General features: G+C 56.5%; 1 pseudogene; it reads right to left on the bottom strand.

The window, feature by feature from the left end:
- Positions 1-14,452: 14,452 nt before the first annotated feature.
- Positions 14,453-15,660, bottom strand: LOC142471472 (uncharacterized; annotated as a pseudogene).
- Positions 15,661-17,627: the final 1,967 nt, after the last annotated feature.

Here is a 17,627-nt window from a genome sequence, read left to right on the forward strand (position 1 = left end):
CCCTTCCCTCAGCACTGCCCCCCTCCCTTCTCTCCTCCAGTAATGACGGGCCCTCCCCTTCCCTCATCACTGCCCCCTCCCTTCTCTCCTCCAGTAATGCCGGGCCTACCCTTCCCTCTGCCCTGCCCCCCTCTATTTTCTCCTCCAGTAATGCCGGCGCCTCCCCTTCCCTCAGCACTGCCCCCCTCCCTTCTCTCCTCCAGTAATGCCGGCCCCTCCCCTTCCCTCAGCACTGCCCCCTCCCTTCTCTCCCCCAGTAATGCCGGGCCCTCCCCTTCCCTCATCACTGCCCCCTCCCTTCTCTCCTCCAGTAATGCTGGGTCCTCCCCTTCCCTCAGCACTGCCCCCCTCCCTTCTCTCCTCCAGTAATGACGGGCCCTCCCCTTCCCTCATCACTGCCCCCCTCCCTTCTCTCCTCCAGTAATGCCGGGCCTACCCTTCCCTCTGCCGTGCCCCCCTCCCGTCTCTCCTCCAGTAATGCCGGGCCCTCCCCTTCCCTCAGCACTGCCCCCCTCCCTTCTCTCCTTCAGTAATGCCGGCCCCTCCCCTTCCCTCTGCACTGCCCCCCTCCCTTCTCTACTCCAGTAATGCCGGCCCCTCCCCTTCCCTCAGCACTGTCCCCCTCCCTTCTCTCCTCCAGAAAAGCCGGGCCTCCCCTTCCCTCAGCACTGCCCCCCTCCCTTCTCTCCTCCAGTAATGCCGGGCCCTCCCCTTCCCTCAGCACTGCCCCCATCCCTTCTCTCCTCCAGTAATGCCGGGTCTCCCCTCCTCTCAGCTCCGCCCCCCTCCCTTCTCTCCTCCAGTAATGCCGGGCCTCCCCTTCCCTCAGCACTGCCCCCCTCCCTTCTCTCCTCCAGTAATGCCGGGCCCTCCCCTTCCCTAAGCACTGCCCCCATCCCTTCTCTCTTCCAGTAATGCCGGGTCTCTCCTCCCCTCAGCACCGCCCCCCTCCCTTCTCTCCTCCAGTAATGCCGACCCTCCCCTTCCCTCATCACTGCCCCCCTCCCTTCTCGCCTATAGTAATGCCGGCCCCTCCCTTCCCTCAGCACTGCCCTCCTCCCTTCTCTCCTCCAGTAATGCCGGTCCTTCCCTTCCCTCAGCACTGCCCCCTCCCTTCTCTCCTCCAGTAATGCCGGCCCCTCCCCTTCCCTCAGCACTGCTCCCCTCCCTTCTCTCCTCCAGTAATGCCGGGTCCTCCCTTTCCCTCAGCACTGCCCCCCTCCTTTCTCTCCTCCAGTAATGCCGGGTCCTCCCCTTCCCTCTGCACTGCCCCCCTCCCTTCTCTCCTCCAGTAATGCCGGGCCATCCCCTTCCCTCAGCACTGCCCCCCTCCCTTCTCTCCTCCTGTAATGCCGGGCCTCCCCTTCCCTCAGCACTGCCCCCCTCCCTTTTCTCCTCCAGTAATGCCAGGTCCTCCCCTTCCCTCAGCACTGCCCCCTCCCTTCTCTCCTCCAGTAATGCCGGGCCCTCCCCTTCCCTCAGCACTGCCCCCATCCCATCTCTCCTCCAGTAATGCCGGGCCCTCCCCTTCCCTCAGCACTGCCCCCATCCCATCTCTCCTCCAGTAATGCCGGGTCCTCCCCTTCCCTCAGCACTGCCCCCCTCCCTTCTCTCCTCCAGTAATGCCGAGTCCTCCCCTTCTCTCAGCACTGCCCCATCCCTTCTCTCCTCCAGTAATGCTGGGCCTCCCCTTCGCTCAGCACTGCCCCCCTCCCTTCTCTCCTCCACTAATGCTGGGCCTCCCCTTCCCTCTGCACTGCCCCCCTCCCTTCTCTACTCCAGTAATGCCGGGCCTCCCCTTCCCTCAGCACTGCCCCCCTCCCTTCTCTCCTCCAGTATTGCCGGGCCTCCCCTTCCCTCTGCACTGCCCCCCTCCCTTCTCTGCTCCAGTAATGCCAGCCCCTCCCCTTCCCTCAGCACTTACCCCCTCCCTTCTCTCCTCCAGTAATGCCGGGCCCTCCCCTTCCCTCAGCACTGCCCCCCTCCCTTCTCTACTCCAGTAATGCCGGGCATCCCCTTCCCTCAGCACTGCCCCCCTCCCTTCTCTCCTCCAGTAGTACCGGGTCCTCCCCTTCCCTCAGCACTGCCCCCCTCCCTTCTCTCCTCCAGTAATGCCGAGTCCTCCCCTTCTCTCAGCACTGCCCCATCCCTTCTCTCCTCCAGTAATGCTGGGCCTCCCCTTCGCTCAGCACTGCCCCCCTCCCTTCTCTCCTCCACTAATGCTGGGCCTCCCCTTCCCTCTGCACTGCCCCCCTCCCTTCTCTACTCCAGTAATGCCGGGCCTCCCCTTCCCTCAGCACTGCCCCCCTCCCTTCTCTCCTCCAGTAATGCCGGGCCTCCCCTTCCCTCTGCACTGCCCCCCTCCCTTCTCTGCTCCAGTAATGCCAGCCCCTCCCCTTCCCTCAGCACTTACCCCCTCCCTTCTCTCCTCCAGTAATGCCGGGCCCTCCCCTTCCCTCAGCACTGCCCCCCTCCCTTCTCTCCTCCAGTAATGCCGGGCATCCCCTTCCCTCAGCACTGCCCCCCTCCCTTCTCTCCTCCAGTAGTACCGGGCCTCCCCTACCCTCAGCACTGCCCCCCTCCCTTCTCTCTTCCAGTAATGCCGGGCCCTCCCCTTCCCTCTGCACTGCCCCCCTCCCTTCTCTCCTCCAGTAATGCCGGGCCTCCCCTTCCCTCAGAACTGCCCCCCTCCCTTCTCTCCTCCAGTAATGCCGGGCCTCCCCTTCCCTCAGCACTGCCCCCCTCCCTTCTCTCCATAGTAATGCTGGCCCCTCCCCTTCCCTCAGCACTGCCCCCCTCCCTTCTCTCCTCCAGTAATGCCGGGCCCTCCCCTTCCCTCAGCACTGCCCCCCTCCCTTCTCTCCTCCAGTAATGCCGGGCATCCCCTTCCCTCAGCACCGCCCCCCTCCCTTCTCTCCTCCAGTAATGCCGGCCCCTCCCCTTCCTTCAGCACTGCCCCCTCCCTTCTCTCCTCCTGTAATGCCGGGCCCTCCCCTTCCCTCAGCACTGCCCTCTCCCTTCTCTACTCCAGTAATGCCGGGCCTCCCCTTCCCTCTGCACTGCCCCCCTCCCTTCTCTCCTCCAGTAATGCCGGCCCCTCCCCTTCCCTCAGCACTGCCCCCCTCCCTTCTCTCCTCCGGTAATGCCGGGTCCTTCACTTCACTCAGCACGGCCCCACTCCCTTTTCTCCTCCAGTAATGCCGGGCCTCCCCTTCCCTCAGCACTGCCCCCTTCCTTCTCTCCTCCAGTAATGCCGGGCCTACCCTTCCCTCAGCACTGCCCCCCTCCCTTCTCTCCTCCAGTAATGCCGGCCCCTCCCCTTACCTCTGCACTGCCCCCCTCCCATCTCTCCTCCAGCAATGCCGTGTCTCCCCTTCCCTCAACACTGCCTCCCTCCCTTCTCTCCTCCAGTAATGCCAGCCCCTCCCCTTCCCTCAGCACTGCCTCCCTCCCTTCTCTCCTCCAGTAATGCCGGGCCTCCCCTTCCCTCAGCACTGCCCCCTCCCTTCTCTCCTCCAGTAATGCCGGGCCTCCCCTTCCCTCTGCACTGCCCCCTCCCTTCTCTCCTCCAGTAATGCCGGTACCCCCTTCCCTCATCACTGCCCCCCTCCCTTCTCTCCTCCAGTAATGCCGGGCCTACAATTCCATCTGCCCTGCCCCCCTCCCGTCTCTCCTCCAGTAATGCCGCGCCTTCCCCTTCCCTCAGCACTGCCCCCTCCCTTCTCTCCTCCAGCAATGCCGCCCCCTCCCCTTCCCTCTGCACTGCCCCCTTCCCTACTCTCCTCCAGTAATGCAGGCCTACCCTTCCCTCTGCCCTGCCCCCCTCCCGTCTCTCCTCCAGTAATGCCAGGACTCCCCTTCCCTCAGCACTGCCCCACTCCCTTCTCTCCTCCAGTAATGCCGGGCCTCCCATTCCCTCTGCACTGCTCCCTCCCTACTCTCCTCCAGTAATGCTGGGCCTCCCCTTCCCTCAGCACTGCCCCCCTCCCTTCTCTCCTCCAGTAATGCCGGGCCTCCCCTTCCCTCTGCACTGCCCCCCTCCCTTCTCTCCTCCAGTAATGCCGGGCCCTCCCATTCCCTCATCACTGCCCCCCTCCCTTCTCTCCTCCAGTAATGCCGGATCCTCCCCTTCCCTCAGCACTGCCCCCCTCCCTTCTCTCCTCCAGTAATGACGGGCCCTCCCCTTCCGTCATCACTGCCCCCTCCCTTCTCTCCTCCAGTAATGCCGGGCCTACCCTTCCCTCTGCCCTGCCCCCCTCAATTTTCTCCTCCAGTAATGCCGGCCCCTCCCCTTCCCTCAGCACTGCCCCCCTCCCTTCTCTCCCCCAGTAATGCCGGGCCCTCCCCTTCCCTCATCACTGCCCCCCTCCCTTCTCTACTCCAGTAATGCCGGGTCCTCCCTTTCCCTCAGCACTGCCCCCCTCCCTTCTCTCCTCCAGTAATGACGGGCCCTCCCCTTCCCTCATCACTGCCCCCCTCCCTTCTCTCCTCCAGTAATGCCGGGCCTACCCTTCCCTCTGCCCTGCCCCCCTCCCGTCTCTCCTCCAGTAATGCCGGGCCCCCCCCTTCCCTCAGCACTGCCCCCCTCCCTTCTCTCCTCCAGTAATGCCGGCCCCTCCCCTTCCCTCTGCACTGCCCCCCTCCCTTCTCTACTCCAGTAATGCCAGCCCCTCCCCTTCCCTCAGCACTGCCCCCCTCCCTTCTCTCCTCCAGAAAAGCCGGGCCTCTCCTTCCCTCAGCACTGCCCCCCTCCCTTCTCTCCTCCAGTAATGCCGGGCCCTCCCCTTCCCTCAGCACTGCCCCCATCCCTTCTCTCCTCCAGTAATGCCGGGTCTCCCCTCCTCTCAGCTCCGCCCCCTCCCTTCTCTCCTCCAGTAATGCCGGGACTCCCCTTCCCTCAGCACTGTGCCCCTCCCTTCTCTCCTCCAGTAATACCGGGCCCTCCCCTTCCCTAAGCACTGCCCCCATCCCTTCTCTCCTCCAGTAATGCCGGGTCTCCCCTCAGCACCGCCCATCTCCCTTCTCTCCTCCAGTAATGCCGACCCTCCCCTTCCCTCATCACTGCCCCCCTCCCTTCTCTCCTCCAGTAATGCCGACCCTCCCCTTCCCTGATCACTGCCCCCCTCCCTTCTCGCCTATAGTAATGCCGGCCCCTCCACTTCCCTCAGCACTGCCCTCCTCCCTTCTCTCCTCCAGTAATGCCGGGCCTTCCCTTCCCTCAGCATTGCCCCCTCCCTTCTCTCCTCCAGTAATGCCGGGCCTTCCCTACCCTCTGCACTGCCCCCTCCCTTCTCTCCTCCAGTAATGCCGGGCCTCCCCTTCCCTCAGCACTGCCCCCTCCCTTCTCTCCTCCAGTAATGCCGGCCCCTCCCCTTCCCTTCCCTCAGCACTGCCCCCCTCCCTTCTCTCCTCCAGTAATGCCGGGTCCTCCCTTTCCCTCAGCACTGCCCCCCTCCTTTCTCTCCTCCAGTAATGCCGGGTCCTCCCCTTCCCTCTGCACTGCCCCCCTCCCTTCTCTCCATAGTAATGCTGGCCCCTCCCCTTCCCTCAGCACTGCCCCCCTCCCTTCTCTCCTCCAGTAATGCCGGGCCCTCCCCTTCCCTCAGCACTGCCCCCCTCCCTTCTCTCCTCCAGTAATGCCGGGCATCCCCTTCCCTCAGCACCGCCCCCCTCCCTTCTCTCCTCCAGTAATGCCGGCCCCTCCCCTTCCTTCAGCACTGCCCCCTCCCTTCTCTCCTCCTGTAATGCCGGGCCCTCCCCTTCCCTCAGCACTGCCCCCTCCCTTCTCTACTCCAGTAATGCCGGGCCTCCCCTTCCCTCTGCACTGCCCCCCTCCCTTCTCTCCTCCAGTAATGCCGGCCCCTCCCCTTCCCTCAGCACTGCCCCCCTCCCTTCTCTCCTCCGGTAATGCCGGGTCCTTCACTTCACTCAGCACGGCCCCACTCCCTTTTCTCCTCCAGTAATGCCGGGCCTCCCCTTCCCTCAGCACTGCCCCCTTCCTTCTCTCCTCCAGTAATGCCGGGCCTACCCTTCCCTCAGCACTGCCCCCCTCCCTTCTCTCCTCCAGTAATGCCGGCCCCTCCCCTTACCTCTGCACTACACCCCTCCCATCTCTCCTCCAGCAATGCCGTGTCTCCCCTTCCCTCAACACTGCCTCCCTCCCTTCTCTCCTCCAGTAATGCCAGCCCCTCCCCTTCCCTCAGCACTGCCTCCCTCCCTTCTCTCCTCCAGTAATGCCGGGCCTCCCCTTCCCTCAGCACTGCCCCCTCCCTTCTCTCCTCCAGTAATGCCGGGCCTCCCCTTCCCTCTGCACTGCCCCCTCCCTTCTCTCCTCCAGTAATGCCGGTACCCCCTTCCCTCATCACTGCCCCCCTCCCTTCTCTCCTTCAGTAATGCCGGGCCTACAATTCCATCTGCCCTGCCCCCCTCCCGTCTCTCCTCCAGTAATGCCGCGCCTTCCCCTTCCCTCAGCACTGCCCCCTCCCTTCTCTCCTCCAGCAATGCCGCCCCCTCCCCTTCCCTCTGCACTGCCCCCTTCCCTACTCTCCTCCAGTAATGCAGGCCTACCCTTCCCTCTGCCCTGCCCCCCTCCCGTCTCTCCTCCAGTAATGCCAGGCCTCCCCTTCCCTCAGCACTGCCACCTCCCTTCTCTCCTCCAGTAATGCCGGCCCTTACCCTTCCCTCAGCACTGCCCCTTCTCTCCCCCAGTAATGCCAGGACTCCCCTTCCCTCAGCACTGCCCCACTCCCTTCTCTCCTCCAGTAATGCCGGGCCTCCCATTCCCTCTGCACTGCTCCCTCCCTACTCTCCTCCAGTAATGCTGGGCCTCCCCTTCCCTCAGCACTGCCCCCCTCCCTTCTCTCCTCCAGTAATGCCGGGCCTCCCCTTCCCTCTGCACTGCCCCCCTCCCTTCTCTCCTCCAGTAATGCCGGGCCCTCCCATTCCCTCATCACTGCCCCCCTCCCTTCTCTCCTCCAGTAATGCCGGATCCTCCCCTTCCCTCAGCACTGCCCCCCTCCCTTCTCTCCTCCAGTAATGACGGGCCCTCCCCTTCCGTCATCACTGCCCCCCTCCCTTCTCTCCTCCAGTAATGCCGGGCCCTCCCATTCCCTCATCACTGCCCCCCTCCCTTCTCTCCTCCAGTAATGCCGGCCCCTCCCCTTCCCTCAGCACTGCCCCCCTCCCTTCTCTCCCCCAGTAATGCCGGGCCCTCCCCTTCCCTCATCACTGCCCCCCTCCCTTCTCTACTCCAGTAATGCCGGGTCCTCCCTTTCCCTCAGCACTGCCCCCCTCCCTTCTCTCCTCCAGTAATGACGGGCCCTCCCCTTCCCTCATCACTGCCCCCCTCCCTTCTCTCCTCCAGTAATGCCGGGCCTACCCTTCCCTCTGCCCTGCCCCCCTCCCGTCTCTCCTCCAGTAATGCCGGGCCCTCCCCTTCCCTCAGCACTGCCCCCCTCCCTTCTCTCCTCCAGTAATGCCGGCCCCTCCCCTTCCCTCTGCACTGCCCCCCTCCCTTCTCTACTCCAGTAATGCCGGCCCCTCCCCTTCCCTCAGCACTGCCCCCCTCCCTTCTCTCCTCCAGAAAAGCCGGGCCTCACCTTCCCTCAGCACTGCCCCCCTCCCTTCTCTCCTCCAGTAATGCCGGGCCCTCCCCTTCCCTCAGCACTGCCCCCATCCCTTCTCTCCTCCAGTAATGCCGGGTCTCCCCTCCTCTCAGCTCCGCCCCCTCCCTTCTCTCCTCCAGTAATGCCGGGACTCCCCTTCCCTCAGCACTGTGCCCCTCCCTTCTCTCCTCCAGTAATACCGGGCCCTCCCCTTCCCTAAGCACTGCCCCCATCCCTTCTCTCCTCCAGTAATGCCGGGTCTCCCCTCAGCACCGCCCATCTCCCTTCTCTCCTCCAGTAATGCCGACCCTCCCCTTCCCTCATCACTGCCCCCCTCCCTTCTCTCCTCCAGTAATGCCGACCCTCCCCTTCCCTGATCACTGCCCCCCTCCCTTCTCGCCTATAGTAATGCCGGCCCCTCCACTTCCCTCAGCACTGCCCTCCTCCCTTCTCTCCTCCAGTAATGCCGGGCCTTCCCTTCCCTCAGCATTGCCCCCTCCCTTCTCTCCTCCAGTAATGCCGGGCCTTCCCTACCCTCTGCACTGCCCCCTCCCTTCTCTCCTCCAGTAATGCCGGGCCTCCCCTTCCCTCAGCACTGCCCCCTCCCTTCTCTCCTCCAGTAATGCCGGCCCCTCCCCTTCCCTTCCCTCAGCACTGCCCCCCTCCCTTCTCTCCTCCAGTAATGCCGGGTCCTCCCTTTCCCTCAGCACTGCCCCCCTCCTTTCTCTCCTCCAGTAATTCCGGGCCCTCCCCTTCCCTCAGCACTGCCCCCCTCCCTTCTCTCCTCCAGTAATGCCGGGTCCTCCCCTTCCCTCAGCACTGCCCCCCTCCCTTCTCTCCTCCAGTAATACCGGGCCTCCCCTTCCCTCAGCACTGCCCCCCTCCCTTTTCTCCTCCAGTAATGCCAGGTCCTCCCATTCCCTCAGCACTGCCCCCTCCCTTCTCTCCTCCAGTAATGCCGGGCCCTCCCCTTCCCTCAGCACGGCCCCCTCCCTTCTCTCCTCCAGTAATGCCGGGTCCTCCCCTTCCCTCAGCACCGCCCCCCTCCCTTCTCTCCTCCAGTAATGCCGTGTCTCCCCTTCTCTCAGCACTGCCCCATCCCTTCTCTCCTCCAGTAATGCTGGGCCTCCCCTTCCCTCAGCACTGCCCCCCTCCCTTCTCTCCTCCACTAATGCTGGGCCTCCCCTTCCCTCTGCACTGCCCCCCTCCCTTCTCTACTCCAGTAATGCCGGGCCTCCCCTTCCCTCAGCACTGCCCCCCTCCCTTCTCTCCTCCAGTATTGCCGGGCCTCCCCTTCCCTCTACACTGCCCCCCTCTTTTCTCTCCTCCAGTAATGCCGGGCCTACCCTTCCCTCTGCACTGCCCCCCTCCCTTCTCTCCTCCAGTAATGCCGGGCCCTCCCCTTCCCTCAGCACCGCCCCCCTCCCTTCTCTCCTCCAGTAATGCTGGCCCCTCCCCTTCCCTCAGCACTGCCCCCCTCCCTTCTCTCCTCCAGTAATGCCGGGCCCTCCCCTTCCCTCAGCACTGCCCCCCTTCCTTCTCTCCTCCAGTAATGCCGGGCCCTCCCCTTCCCTCAGCACTGCCCCCCTTCCTTCTCTCCTCCAGTAATGCCGGGCCTCCCCTTCCCTCATCACTGCCCCCCTCCCTTCTCTCCTCCAGTAGTACCGGGCCTCCCCTACCCTCAGCACTGCCCCCCTCCCTTCTCTCTTCCAATAATGCCGGGCCTCCCCTTCCCTCAGCACTGCCCCCCTCCCTTCTCTCCTCCAGTAATGCTGACCCCTCCCCTTCCCTCAGCACTGCCCCCCTCCCTTCTCTCCTCCAGTAATGCCGGGCCCTCCCCTTCCCTCAGCACTGCCCCCCTCCCTTCTCTCCTCCAGTAATGCCGGGCATCCCCTTCCCTCAGCACCGCCCCCCTCCCTTCTCTCCTCCAGTAATGCCGGCCCCTCCCCTTCCTTCAGCACTGCCCCCTCCCTTCTCTCCTCCTGTAATGCCGGGCCCTCCCCTTCCCTCAGCACTGCCCCCTCCCTTCTCTCCTCCAGTAATGCCGGGCCTCCCCTTCCCTCTGCACTGCCCCCCTCCCTTCTCTCCTCCAGTAATGCCGGCCCCTCCCCTTCCCTCAGCACTGCCCCCCTCCCTTCTCTCCTCCGGTAATGCCGGGCCTCCCCTTCCCTCAGCACTGCCCCCCTCCCATCTCTCCTCCAGTAATGCCGGGCAATTCCCTTCCCTCAGCACTGCCCCCCTCCCTTCTCTCCTCCAGTAATGCCGTGTCTCCCATTCCCTCAGCACTGCCTCCCTCCCTTCTCTCCTCCAGTAATGCCGGCCCCTCCCCTTCCCTCAGCACTGCCCCCTCCCTTCTCTCCTCCAGTAATGCCGGGCCCTCCCCTTCCCTCAGCACTGCCCCCCTCCCTTCTCTCCTCCAGTAATGCCGGGCCCTCCACTTCCCTCAGCACTGCCCCCATCCCTTCTCTCCTCCAGTAATGCCGGGCCTCCCCTTCCCTCAGTACTGCCCCCCTCCCTTCTCTCATCCAGTAATGCCGGGGCCCCCCCTTCCCTCTGCACTGCCCCCCTCCCTTCTCTCCTCCAGTAATGCCGGGCCTCCCCTTCCCCCAGCACTGCCCCCCTCCCTTCTCTCCTCCAGTAATGCCGGGCTCCTTAGGCTCCGCCCCTCTCTTTAGGCTCCGCCCCTCTGTCTTTCCTTTTAGGCTCAGCGGGCCTGCCAGCCTCATCTGCACTGGCTACCTATGCTGCTCCAGCAGCCCATCCACGGGCCCCAGGTAATCCACATGCCCCCTTATACGCCCTCCCAGGCACCATACCCACCCCAAGGGGGGAGAGGCCTTATTTTTGTGTGTGTTTGCAGAGGTGGGCTTATTGTGTTTGTGTGTGTGTCTGTCTCTGTCACTGTGTGTGTGTGTCATTGTGTGTGTGTGTCTAGCACTGTCACTGTGTGTGTCTGGCACTGTCACTGTGTGTGTTTGTGTGTGTGTGTGTGACTGTCACTGTGTGTCACTGTCTGTCTGTGTGTGTCTCACTGCCTCTGTGTGCCTCACTTTCTCTGTGTGCCTCACTGTCTCTGTGTGCCTCACTGCCTCTGTGTGCCTCACTGCCTCTGTGTGCCTCACTGCCTCTGTGTGTCTCACTGCCTCTGTGTGCCTCACTGCCTCTGTGTGTCTCACTGCCTCTGTGTGTCTCACTGCCTCTGTGTGCCTCACTGTCTCTGTGTGTCTCACTGCCTCTGTGTGCCTCACTGCCTCTGTGTGTCTCACTGCCTCTGTGTGTCTCACTGCCTCTGTGTGCCTCACTGTCTCTGTGTGTCTCACTGTCTCTGTGTGTCTCACTGCCTCTGTGTGTCTCACTGCCTCTGTGTGCCTCACTGCCTCTGTGTGTCTCACTGCCTCTGTGTGCCTCACTGCCTCTGTGTGCCTCACTGCCTCTGCCTGGGCACAGAGTTAAGATGACAAACAATACATGGTTACAAATACAGTTACATAAGTGAACAGGGTATACATTATATACAAGACATTGCATGCAGTTACAGATAATATAAATTATAGGCATATGTAACAGTTACAAACCAGATTAAAATGTGAGACAGCCTTAGTTTTGAAAGAACTTAAACTGGTGGTGGATGCGAGAGTCTCCGGTAGGTTGTTCCACTTCTGGGGTGCACGGTAAGAGAAGGAGGAGTGGACGGATACTTTGTTGAACCTTGGGACCATGAACAGTCTTTTGGAGTCAGATCACAGATGATAAGTGCTGCATGTGGTAGGGGTGAGGAACTTGTTCAGATAGATTGCCTAGCTTGCCCAGAAAGTATTTGAAGGCAAGACAGGAAAGGTGAACTTTGCGCCTAGACTCAAGTGATGACCAATCTAGTTCTTTGAGCATTTCGCAGTGATGTGTGTTGTAGTTGCATTGGAGAACAAAATTACTTATTAAATTGTAGACGGTGTCAAGTTTGCTAAGGTGGGTTTAGCCATATACTATGTCTCCATAGTCGATAATTGGCATTAGCATCTGCTGGCGATACGCTTTCTAACCAGCAGACATAGGGAGAATTTGTTCCTGTAAAGTACACCTAGTTTAGCATAGGTTTTGGATGTCAGGGTATCAATGTGCATCCCGAATGTTAAGTGGGAGTCAAACCATATGCCCAGGTTGTTAAGACTAGTAACAGGAGTTAGGGTGGTGTTAACGTTGGTTCTGATATGGAGCTCAGTCACTGGAAGCTTTAAAAATGTAGTCTTGGTCCCAAATACCATTGTTACAGTCTTGTCAGTTTTTAAAAACAGTTTGTTTTGGGAAATTCAGTTTTCGAGTCTCAAAAAGTCAGACTGAAGTATGTGTTCAAGGTCAGAGAGGCTATGGCTGTGTGCATATAGGATTGTGTCATCTGCATACATGTGTATTGAAGCTTCCATTCAAGCTGTGGGAAGATCATTGATGAACACTGAGAAGAGTAGAAGCCCAAGAACAAAGCCTTGCGGGATCCCACAGGTGATATCCAAGGGGTTGGAGTTAGAGCCTGAGATGGACACATGTTGGGATCTACCTGATAGGTAGGACTGAAACCAGTTTAAAGCATGCTTCCCTATTCCAGAGCACTGGAGTTTGTTAAGCAGGATAGCATGATCAACAGTATAAAAAGCCCTTGCAAAATCTAGGAATTTTGCAACAGTGAGTTGTCCCTGTTCCATTCCACACTGGATTTCATTGTAAACTTTTAGTAGGGTAGCTACGGTGGAGTGTTTAGGGCAAAAGCCAGATTGTAATTGGCTAGGGAAATTTGTCTTGGTATAGTAATCGCTTAATTGGGAGTGAACACATGTTTCCATGACTTTGGATAGTATTGGGAGAAGAGAGATTGGCCTGTAGTTTGAGACAGTGTTTTTGTCCCCACTTTTGAAGATTGGGACAACTCTGGCAGTTTTCCAGGCCTTAGGGATATGGCCTGCAGACAGGATAGAGTTGACTATGGAAGCAATTGGTATGGCAATGGCCAGGGCACCAAGTCTTAGGAACTTAGATTGTAGTAAGTCAGGTCCACATTGGCTGCTTAGTTTTAATTTGAGGAGCGCTTGTGTAATCTCCTCTTCGGATACTGGGAGAAATTGAAAATTGTGGGCAGTGTTGGGAGGGGGTAGGGCTATATGGGTACTTCCAGGATGAGATTCAGGTTTGTGGTTGGGTTTCGCTAATAAGTTCGTAGCACATCCCGCAAAGTAGTCATTGAATGCAGTTGCAATGTCAGTGGGGTTTGTCAGACTAATATCCCCCTTAGTGATATTACTTGGATGTTGATGGTTAGAAGGCTGGAATATGTTATTGATCCATGTTCTTGTCCACAGGTTAGCAGGGTTTGTTGTATTTTGAAGGTTGAGTGCAAGGAAGAGTATCTAATTTTAGATTATCACTTAGTTTATATATCTATTTGGATGTATAGACATTTAACTTACTGTAGTTTCTATTGAGGAATAATTCTCACTCATCACCACAGTGTGGCAGTAGAAGATTAAATATTGTGTTAGGTGAGTTTGCTTACACACATTCACTTTTGTATAATGCAGTGTTTCCCAATTAAATGTAGTCGCGGAACCCTTTTATATTGTGTAAAACAGAATGGAACCCCTTAGATATTTTTAACACAACACATGAAAAAAAAAGATGCGCGCGGGCTAAACATTTTCTTGGTTCAAAATCATTTTTAAAAGACCCCCACCACTCCCTCCACCTAGTGTGTCTCTCCCTCCAGCCAGTGTCTCTCCCTCACCTCAGAGTCTTTCTCTCCCTCCAGCCAGTGTCACTTCCTCCAGCCAGTGTGTCTATCTCCCTCCTCAGAGACACTGAAGGGAGAGAGAGACACTGGGGGGGAGAGAAAGAGAGAGACACTTTCACCTTCTCCGTGTCTCCCCCTCCCCCAATGTCTCACACCCCCATGTCACACTTTCACTCCCCATGTCTTTCTCCCCCCCTCCCACCTCTCCATGTCTCTTTCACCCCCCTCCCACCTCACAATGACTCGCACACCTTATCATGCTGCATGCAGCAAGGGAAACGAGGTGCTGCATGAGCTGTGCAGCACAGTGCCACCTAATGGCCGAAGGAGACATTTCAGCTACAGACAGCTTGTTTTTTAAGGGGGAAATCCGGCACAGTGAGTGCGGGCGGCCCGTCCGTCGGCGGAACCCCATTTGGAAAACGCTGGTATAATGTATAGAGATATATTCACTTTAATACTGTGTAGGAGCGCCATTCCTATTATTTTGCACCTGTTTGTATATTGTAGTCGGGTCGTGGCAGAGATCAACAGCGAGGATGCAGGAATAGGATGAGACAAGGGAAACACCAACAAGGGAACAGGATTAACAGCAACAGCAGGAAAGCAAGCAGGTGCTGGAGGAACCAGTAGAACCAGGAACAGAGAGATGGGAAGGGGAGGGTTATATAGGGCAGGCTGAGAGACAGCAGACAGATGCAGGGTAACAGGTTTCAGAGTGAGAGGAACCACAGAAGTGGATCTCAGCAAGGACAGGATTCAGCAGCACTCCCGGTGGTTGTGCATGGGTACTGCAGACCAGGGCATTATAAAGAACCTGACAACCGCCATTGTCAAACTTATGGAAATAAACTAGAGACGCATATTATAAACGATTTATAGAAAAATTATCCTACAAGGAATTTCTAATTAATAGTGTTTTTTAAACAAAAACAATAAAAATTCCACACTTTCCTTAAATTTTTCTAAGTTAAATAATAAAAAGCAAAATATTCCACACAATTACAAGAAACATATTTTGTTTTTCTAACACTTGAAAGATTTTTTTTTACAAAAATAAAATCAATCATTTTCAGAGTGATATATTACAAAGTAAACTTATGTGACCAAAACATTGACGACATTTAGAGCAAACATCGTTTTTCTCTTGTGTGAATTCTCTGATGTACAACAAGACAAGACTTATTAGCAAAACATTTCCCACATTCAGAACATACAAATGGTCTTTCTCCTGTGTGAATTCTCGGATGTACAACAAGAGTAGAGTTCTGGGTAAAACATTTCCCACATTCAGAACATACAAATAGACTTTCTCCGGTATGAATTTTCTAATGTGTAATAAGATTAGAGTTCTGGGTAAAACATTTCCCACATTCAGAACATACAAATTTTCTTTTTCCTGTGTGAATTCTCTGATGTCTAAGGAGAGCAGAGTTATAGGTGAAACATTTCCCACATTCAGAACATACAAATGTTTTTTCTCCTGTGTGAATTCTCTGATGTGTAACAAGAGCAAAGTTATTTGTAAAACATTTCCCACATTCAGAACATACAAATGGTCTTTCTCCTGTGTGAACTCTCTGATGTGTAACAAGATTAAAGTTATGAGTAAAACATTTCCCACATTCAGAACATACAAATGGTCTTTCTCCTATGTGACGTCTCTGATGTTTAAGGAGAGCAGAGGTATATGTGAAACATTTTCCACATTCAGAACAAACAAATGGTCTTTCTCCTGTGTGACTTTTCTGATGTATAACAAGATGAGAGTTCTGGGTAAAACATTTCCCACATTCAGAACATACAAATTTTCTTTCTCCTGTATGAATTCTGTGATGTGTAACAAGGGCAAAGTTTTTTGTGAAACATTTCCCACATTCAGAACATACTAGTGTTTTTTCTTTTACTGACAAGTTCTTGGGAACGTTCCCTGCATTCATGTTTCCTTTGTTACACTTTGTAATAGGAGTAGATGCATATTCTGTACATGTATGTTCTCTGATGGTATAAATGTGGGAGTCTGGGAGATTTCCTTCTTCCTGTGAGGTTGATTCCTTAACCATAATGCTCACATTTTCTCTCAGACTCTGGCTTGGTGTATATTGACTAATGTCATTTGCTCTGTGATACATTTGGGTAGTACTGGTATCTTCCATTACACAATCTGGTGAACAGAGCAAAATGTGACATCCTTCAGGGGAATTCATGCTCATGAATCCATCAGCTGGGAAAAAAACATTTGAGTAAAGAAATACATTAAAATCGGAACCAAAAAATTATTTTCAAACGTCAGATTTAGTTTACGATTGTAAAGAGTCAGGATACATATGGTAAGATGTGTAACAAATCAGGTATTCAGTAAATGTTTCCAATTAGAAGTGTAGAAAAGCATTCAAAATGGCAATAAACTTAATTTGTGAGGATATTACCTCCCAGAGGGATATCTCTCCCTCTCTCTCTCACAACATATATATATATATATATGTATATATATATATAGATATAGATATCTCTCTATCTCTCTCTATATACTGTAGATATCTCTCTCTCTATATAGATATCTCTCTCTCGATAGATAGATATAGATATAGATAGGATAGATAGATAGAGATATATCTCTATCTATCTATCTATCTATCTATCCTATCTATATCTATATCTATCTATATATATATATACAGTGTTCGACAAATCACCCAAAAATCTACTCGCCCAACCAAAAAATCTACGCGCCACCTAGTCCCGCCCCCAACTCCGCCCCTAGTACCACCCCCAACTCCGCCCCTAGTCCCGCCCCCAACCCCACTTTAAAATAAAATATATAAATAAAATACATTTAATAAATTCCTAGTCAGAACAACATTCGTTTTTGACATAAATGTATTTATTGTATTACATTATACTACAATTAGTCGTGTGTGTGTGTGTGTGTGTGTGTCAATGTCGGATCTAGAAATAAAAGCCAGATGTGAATGACTAGTTTCCTGAACCCCTTAACCAGTGTCTGGACGTCGGCGCTTCACAGAGAGAGACAGACAGACAGACACCCACACACACACAGAGAGCGGCACACCCACACAGAGAGAAAGAGAGACACACAGAGAAAGAGACACACAGAGAAAGAGAGAGAATGAGAGACACACACAGTGAGAGAATGAGAGACAAAGAGAGAGTGCGACAGAGAGAGGGAGACAGAGAGAGGGAGAGGGTGACAGAGAGAGGGAGAGGGTGACAGAGAGAGGGAGAGGGTGACAGAGAGAGGGAGAGGGTGACAGAGAGAGGGAGAGGGTGACAGAGAGAGGGAGAGGGCGACACAGGGAGAGGGCGACACAGGGAGAGGGCGACAGACACAAGGAGAGGGTGGGTGACACAGGGAGAGGGAGAGGGTGACAAAGGGACAGGGAGAGGGTGACACAGGGAGAGGGTGACACAGGGAGAGGGTGACACAGGGAGAGGGAGGGTGACAGGGAGAGGGAGGGTGACACAGGGAGAGGGAGAGGGTGACACAGGGACAGGGAGAGGGTGACACAGGGAGAGGGTGACACAGGGAGAGGGAGAGAGGGAGACACAGGGAGGGAGGGAGAGGTTGACACAGGGAGAGGGAGGGTGACACAGGGAGAGGGAGGGTGACACAGGGAGAGGGAGGGTGACACGGAGAGGGTGACACAGGGAGAGGGTGACACAGGGAGAGGGTGACACAGGGAGAGGGTGAGGGTGGGTGACACAGGGAGAGGGAGGGTGACACAGGGAGAGGGAGGGTGACACAGGGAGAGGGAGGGTGACACAGGGAGAGGGAGGGTGACACAGGGAGAGGGAGGGTGACAGGGACAGGGAGGGTGACAGGGACAGGGAGGATGACAGGGAGAGGGTGACACAGAGACAGGGAGAGGGTGACACAGAGACAGGGAGAGGGTGACACAAGGAGAGGGTGACAGAGGGAGAGGGTGACACAGGGAGAGGGAGGGTGACACAGGGAGAGGGTGACACAGGGAGGGAGGGAGAGGGTGACACAGGGAGAGGGTGACACAGGGAGAGGGAGGGTGATACGGAGAGGGAGGGTGACACGGAGAGGGAGGGTGACACGGAGAGGGTGACACAGGGAGAGGGTGACACATGGAGAGGGTGACACATGGAGAGGGTGACACATGGAGAGGGTGACACAGGGAGAGGGTGACACAGGGAGAGGGAGGGAGAGAGAGGGTGACACAGGGAGAGGGAGACACAGGGAGAGGGTGACACAGGGAGAT

Source organism: Ascaphus truei, chromosome 20 (genome assembly GCF_040206685.1).
Source record: "Ascaphus truei isolate aAscTru1 chromosome 20, aAscTru1.hap1, whole genome shotgun sequence".
NCBI lineage: Eukaryota > Metazoa > Chordata > Amphibia > Anura > Ascaphidae > Ascaphus > Ascaphus truei.